Source organism: Coenobita brevimanus, chromosome 109, assembly GCF_032717465.1.
Source record: "Coenobita brevimanus isolate Jiangsu-jjx chromosome 109, ASM3271746v2, whole genome shotgun sequence".
Taxonomy (NCBI): domain Eukaryota; kingdom Metazoa; phylum Arthropoda; class Malacostraca; order Decapoda; family Coenobitidae; genus Coenobita; species Coenobita brevimanus.
The window spans coordinates 32,129,378-32,135,930 of NC_137062.1; the positions used below are offsets into that span (position 1 = coordinate 32,129,378).

Here is a 6,553-nt window from a genome sequence, read left to right on the forward strand (position 1 = left end):
TGTAAGCTCTAAGCTGTCATATGGCTGTGAGGTATATTCCTCTGCCACAGAATCAAGACTAAAAAGTCGGTGTGCCTCCCTTAGATCTACTGTGTCAGTCTGTTGCAGTACGGTGCTGGCTCCGGATTCGTCGCCTTCCAGACTCACTTGTCTGTGAGGGTGTGACGAAACAGTCTTGTCTTTTGTGTTATAGTAGACACCCTCGCATGCCTCGTCCATTTGGTTATAGGGTTCAGGATATAATGGAGGGGTTTGGTTTGTCAGCAGTACTTGTCAGTCCTGTTCGGATCCTGAGGGTTGCGCCTTGGATATTGCCCAAGGTAACTTTCTGCAGGCCTATTGCAGGTTCAAAGGATTTTGTCGCTCCTCAGTGTCTTTTAAGGTTAATTTTAGAACATTCTTCTAGTCGTGGTGGTTCTGCGCCTGTGTATACTGATGGCTCTAAATCCGCATCAGGTGTTGGTTTGGAGTGGTATTTCCCAATTTTAGCCGTGGAGGTAGTCTTCCTTTGGTTGCCTCAGTTTTTACTGCGGAGTTGTCAGCCCTCATTTTAGCTTTGAAGTTAGTGTTTGTTCATCCTGACAATTATTTTACTATTTTTAGCGACTCTCAATGGGCGCTTTTGGCCCTGGACTTTTTTAACTCTTCCCATCCCTTAGTTTTAGCTATTTTGGAGTGGCTGTTCCTCATTCGTTGTCGGGGGAAGAGAGTGGATTTTTGCTGGGTTCCCGCACATGTTGGTGTGGTGGGCAATGAGACTGCGGATGCATTGGCCAAGGCTGCGGCTACTCAACAGCCCACAACAGAATATCCGCTTCCTGCATCTGATCTAACACCTTACTTGCGGGACAGAATGCATGTGTGTTGGCAGAGACGCTGGGATGGTGTTGCTCATAATAAGCTGAAAGAGGTCTTCCAGAGAGTGGTTGTGCCAAGGGTTCTCCCTTCCATGCCTCGGCGATTGTAGGTAGCTCTTGCTAGGCTTCACATTGGGCACTCTCGGCTTACACATGGGTTCCTGATGAGTGGCGAGACTCAACCGTACTGTGATGATTGCTTTGTTCCCCTTGCTGTCCGTCACTTGCTTGTCGAGTGTCCAAGTTTGGGGAACCTGCGTCGGAGATTCTTCCATAGGCATACAGGGGTAGATGGTGCCTACTGTCTCTCCTCGATGCTTGGTGGAGCCCATAGCGTTTTTACTGATGTTTTTGGTTTTCTTAAGGAGGCGGGCCTCCTTCCACTTTTATAAGAAATTGTTTTCTCTTTTAACTATTCTTATATTATTTTCAGTGTATTATTTCTAGAAAAAGTTATTAACCATGCACAATTTATTTGCCATGTGTTTTAGCTTGTTGTCTGGCGGCATATGACCTTAGCAGTTGCGCCGCCAGTTTCTACTACAATCAATCAATCTGCCTCTCTTTTGCCTTAATGCTTAGGTATTTTTTCTGTCACTCCTTAGCCGTCCTCTTCGTGCTGGGGTACGCTGCGTTGACCCAGGAGGCCACACTCCCATGCCACATTTTTTGCTTGCTTGGAGACTGTCCCTCCAAGCTTGCCCTTGATGACATTCTTCTTCCCCTCAATCAGCTGCATGAGCAGTAAGGCCTCGTCTCTTGTCCAATTAGGCTTCCTTGATGTACAAGTGCCACTAGTTGTGCTGTTGAAGCTCGTGTCCATTGTCTCCATTTCTTTACTGAAGATGTTGCCAAACGAGGTTTAACGCTCCCGCGCCGTCTTAATGTTTACAATACACGATAGCCTAGCATCCACAGAAAAAAGAAAATTTAACAGGAATATAGATACATCCATCAAGAAATCCACCTATATTATTTCTATAATCATTTTATGACTTAGAGTATTTTACTAAATAATATGTCTCTCTCTTGGCCAAAAACTGCATTTACGAAAAAAAAATATTGCTACTGTTAGCACTTTTCCTAAGTCTAGGACTTGGGATAATTCCTGCATAGGAATTGCCATGTACGTCCTAGGTATACTCTGTACCATATAAAACTCAATATAAGCCCCTCCCACTCGGTGAAGGCAGGTGGAGCCTTGACCATTCCTTAGTGATCAGTGGCTGACCATGTTCTGTTAAAAAGGCTTACAAAACACTGTTGTCCACGCTAAATTCGCCTTTATCGACCGCTGGGAAGCTGTTGTGGGACATGTTTGGATATTCCGTGAGATCAATCATATTTCAGGGTCAGTGCATGATGCTAGGATACTCAGTGAAAGTGGACTTAAAAGAATATTTGAAAACCGAAAGGTTCCACCGGGGTGCATTCTTCTAGGAGACAATGGATATCCCTGCAAGCCTTGGCTTCTAACTCCTTACCTCCAACCACAGCCAGGGGCACAAATCAATTACAACAGGTAAGTTGTTGGTTAATATGCAGAAAGAGGTTCTCAGGCACTTTTTTTATGGAGAGTAGTTTTTCTGTGGTGTTTTTTTTTATGTGATTCGACTGATTTTGAAATTCATTTTTAGGGCAAACCACTGAGTTCTCCCACCCTTTCCACAAACTTGTGGGACCTATGGGAAATAGGAGTTTTTGGCCTGGAGAACATCAAAACGAGGCATTTGCAGCATAAACAGGGTCCAGAATCAATCAAATCACATCAAAAAATACCAGAAAAACTTATTTCCCTTCAAAATTTTTTCCTAACCTAACCCAACCCAATCCAAACCTAACCTAACCTTTTATATATATATATATATATATATATATATATATATATATATATATATATATACTGGTGGTACTATGACTGCCATTTCACACACACACACACACACACATATATATATATATATATATATATATATATACTGTATATTAATCAGGACTGTACCATACTTAATTAGTTCTAATGTTCTCAGGAACTTTTTTGATAAGTTTTTTTTTCTGTGGTGTTTTTTGATGTGATTCGATTGATTTTGAAACTGATTTTTAGGGAAAACCACTACTTTCTGATTTCCCCCACCCTCCCCACAAACTTGTAGGGCCTTTGGGAAACAAGGGTTTTGGGGTTGGGGAACATCAAAACAATGCTTTTGCAGTATAATTAAGGTCCAGAATCAATCAGATCACATCAAAAAATACCAGAAAAACTAACTTGCCTTCAAAAATATAACCAAACCAAACCGAACCTAAGCTAACCTAAACTAACCCAACCCAACCCAACCCAACCCTAACCTAACCCATTTTTTATATATACTTGTGGTACTGCCATTTCTTATATATATTATATATATATATATATATATATATATATATATATATATATATATACTGTATATTTATCAGGACTGTACCTTAGTTTATTAGTTCTTAATATTCACTTTGTGATGCTTTGTGACGGAGTTAACCAAGCTAGTATTTTATATTGTTGTATTGTACTGGATTGTGTCATAGTACTTCTGTAATGGTACCTAAGGTATGGATCTGTGGTACAGAGATGGAAAAACAGTTTGTGTTCCCGTTGTTTAATGTTAGGTAGCTACTAAACAGAAATGGTGTATTTCAGTTTTCAGATTGTCTTTGTACTCATTAGCTTGAACTACTACAATTTACTGAATTCATTCACTATTTTCAGAGCACACAGAAAGACAAGATGTGTGGTCGAGAGAGGGATTGGTCAACTATTTTCACGTACTGCATGGGGAAATCCGAGTTACCCCATCCCTCAAGGTGTGCAAAATCATTTGTGTTTGTGCCATGCTACACAACATCTGCAAGGATAGAAACATTCAGTTACCTGGTAATGATGATGGTAACAATGCAGATGGAATGCAGAATGATGATGCTGACATGGTCATCATCCAGCAAACATGTCCCGTGCTGGACTTGTGTTCAGGGGTAATTTTGCCAATATTCACTTCAGGTAAATACTGTAGTATATATGTTATCAGTAAAGCCTCATACTGTACAACACTAGATGAGGTTTTATTTTTTTAATATTCATTATCAGTTGTACACAGTTATTGCACTTGATCCAATCTCCTTCTTTAACAGGAAGTCTAATGCAGTGCCAGTTGATCCAAAAGTCCCACTTAGTTGTTTATCATACTCCAATTTTGCACTCCATTATACTCTTGTATTCATCATAGTTTCACACATAGCACAAATTAATGCCTAGTTTTGAGAATTTTTACATGAATATACATATTACCAATGGTAAAAATACTTACTGACAATGCCTTGTCAGTAATGTTCATTTTTGAGCTGTACCCTGTTTAAACCTTTTTTCCCAATCTAATAGTATTACTGGTAGGCATGCTTTCCCTTATCCACTGTTAACTTTCATTCATATTAGTTCATGGATAGAAAAGGCATACAATACTCTCATACATATTTATTAATGCACTTTTGTATCACAGTAACTACATCACTATCACAGGAGTTCAGCCTTAGAGTTACGGGAGCACCAAACATCATATTAAAAAACAGCTCTAATCCAGAGTAATAAATAAAGGGGATTCTCTCTAGGCTTGGTTAGATCAAGTAGGCTAGTAGTGGTCCAGTCTTTTTAACTCCCGCATATACAGCCAATAATCTCTTTCGGCTAGATTGGCATCGTACTGAGATTTTTTTACCAAGCTCTCCATTTCTGCTTGTGACAGCTGAAGCCAAGCAGCACTGGTCATGGGCTGCAGCATCCCTGAAGGAAGCTGCGACGCAGATTGTTGCAACGCAGATTGCTGCGGCACAGAATTGTCTTCTGCCCTCCCATCAACAGCAGTGACAGCCGCTCCAGCCTCCAGCTGCCCGTCAGCTCTGTAAGAAATAGAATTCTTATTAGCTTTGTTTTTTATTAGGGACAGTTATAATGAATCCAAAGTGTTTGGTGATGATTTGTTAACAGCCAGTGCAAATTTTCCCTAGAACACTTCAAATTTTGGTAAAACTACATAGATGTATTTGCAGTTTGTTATAATTGCCAGGTACTGTCTTAATAAAAATTAAATTGTTAGTATGACTTTAATTTCTCGGCTCAGAAACTAAATATGAAAGAGGTTTATATATATATATATATATATATATATATATATATATATATATATATATATATATCCTTGGCTAACACTGACTTTCTTTGGACCTAGTTCAAAGAACCAAGGATCATGACCAACTAGATATAACAGAAGCATATATTTGGCTTTTTTTTTTTTTTTTTCAAAGCTTCTCTGCAACATACAGAACAATAACTGAAAAATCAGTTACATAACTAAAGTAGAATGAAAGGTTACAATGTAGGCTCTAATAAGAAATAAAGATTATGAAATTATGCAAGAAATGTAAAGGACAATTCTAGTAAGTCACTGACTATATGCTAAATAATGCTGCCAAACCAACACAGTATACCACCATCCATATTAAGCACATACTGTCAAGGTCTTGCTGTTACTGTACTATATGTATATTCAATATATTTTGTTAAGATAAATACAAAACAGTAAAAAATACAACAAACCTTTCATCAACATGAAGAATCTGAGTCCCTGGCACGGTTTCCCAGTCTTCACACTCTCCAGTCCCGATAAAAGTCACGTTGGTCTGGCCAAGGACATCCTGTAATTTCTCCTGAACAGGATCAAGCGGTGGTCCTTTTGGTCCACCACCACCAAAGAAACAGGAAAAAAAAAATGTCCAATACAATTCCCTCCAGTATCTTGGATTTATCAGCACTGAGACAGTACACCAGAGTGCTAGGATACGATTACTGTATAAAAATTTTCCCTAAGAATGACACATAAAAGCAACACGTAGGTTTTGCATATTTTCTGAGGACACTCGGGTTGTTCATGTATGTTTCATTGGCTCATGCTTATGGAAATGCGGTAAGCAAGATGACAGGCAGGAAAAGCTTAAAAAAAATTAAATAAAAGGCTGATCATAAAATGAAAATCTAAGTTACTCAAGCTGGAAACAGCTGGTGAATAAGTAAACAACATTTTTTGCTTATATACAGTAAAAGCCTTACCGGTATAACTACAGTAAAATATCACTGTGAAAATTTAATTAACAGGCCATATTTAGAAAGTATTTTTTTTTTTTAAATTAAACTAATGCAACAAATATAAAGTACATTTTTCACACAGCTCAACAATAATTACTTTCGTACAGCAAGGATGCTTGGTACAGGAATTTGGCCATACGGAATCAAGACAGCACCATGTTATGACACTTTTTATGATTGTACTACTTAAAAATGAATACCAGCACTTAAGAAAATTTGAAGTAAAATCAGAATGAAACTTACATTTAACAGTACATAAAAAAGAGTAAGAGTTCGCACTTTGAGATGTGTTGTGATTGTACAAAAGAGAGGTCACTGTGCAGTCTAGGGCAACCGTTGAATTTGAAAATGATAATTTGTTTTTAACCTACCCTAATCTAACCTGGGAACATCCTAGGCTGGGTTAGTTGCAGTTTCATACATCAATGAAATATGAAAATGAAAATTTGTTTTAACCTAACCTAGGAACCATGCTAGGCTAGGTTTGATTAGTTAGATTAAGACAAATCTACATTTTCTAATTCCA

At 38.4% G+C, this 6,553-nt stretch overlaps 1 long non-coding RNA gene across 1 annotated transcript; it reads left to right on the forward strand.

Moving 5' to 3' along the window:
- The first annotated feature begins 2,095 nt into the window (after window positions 1–2,095).
- On the forward strand, window positions 2,096–4,946 carry LOC145417172 (uncharacterized). The gene is made up of 3 exons (XR_013900429.1): window positions 2,096–2,379; window positions 3,604–3,891; window positions 4,631–4,946. It is a non-coding gene; the product is annotated as an uncharacterized LOC145417172 (long non-coding RNA).
- The last annotated feature ends 1,607 nt before the right edge of the window (window positions 4,947–6,553 follow it).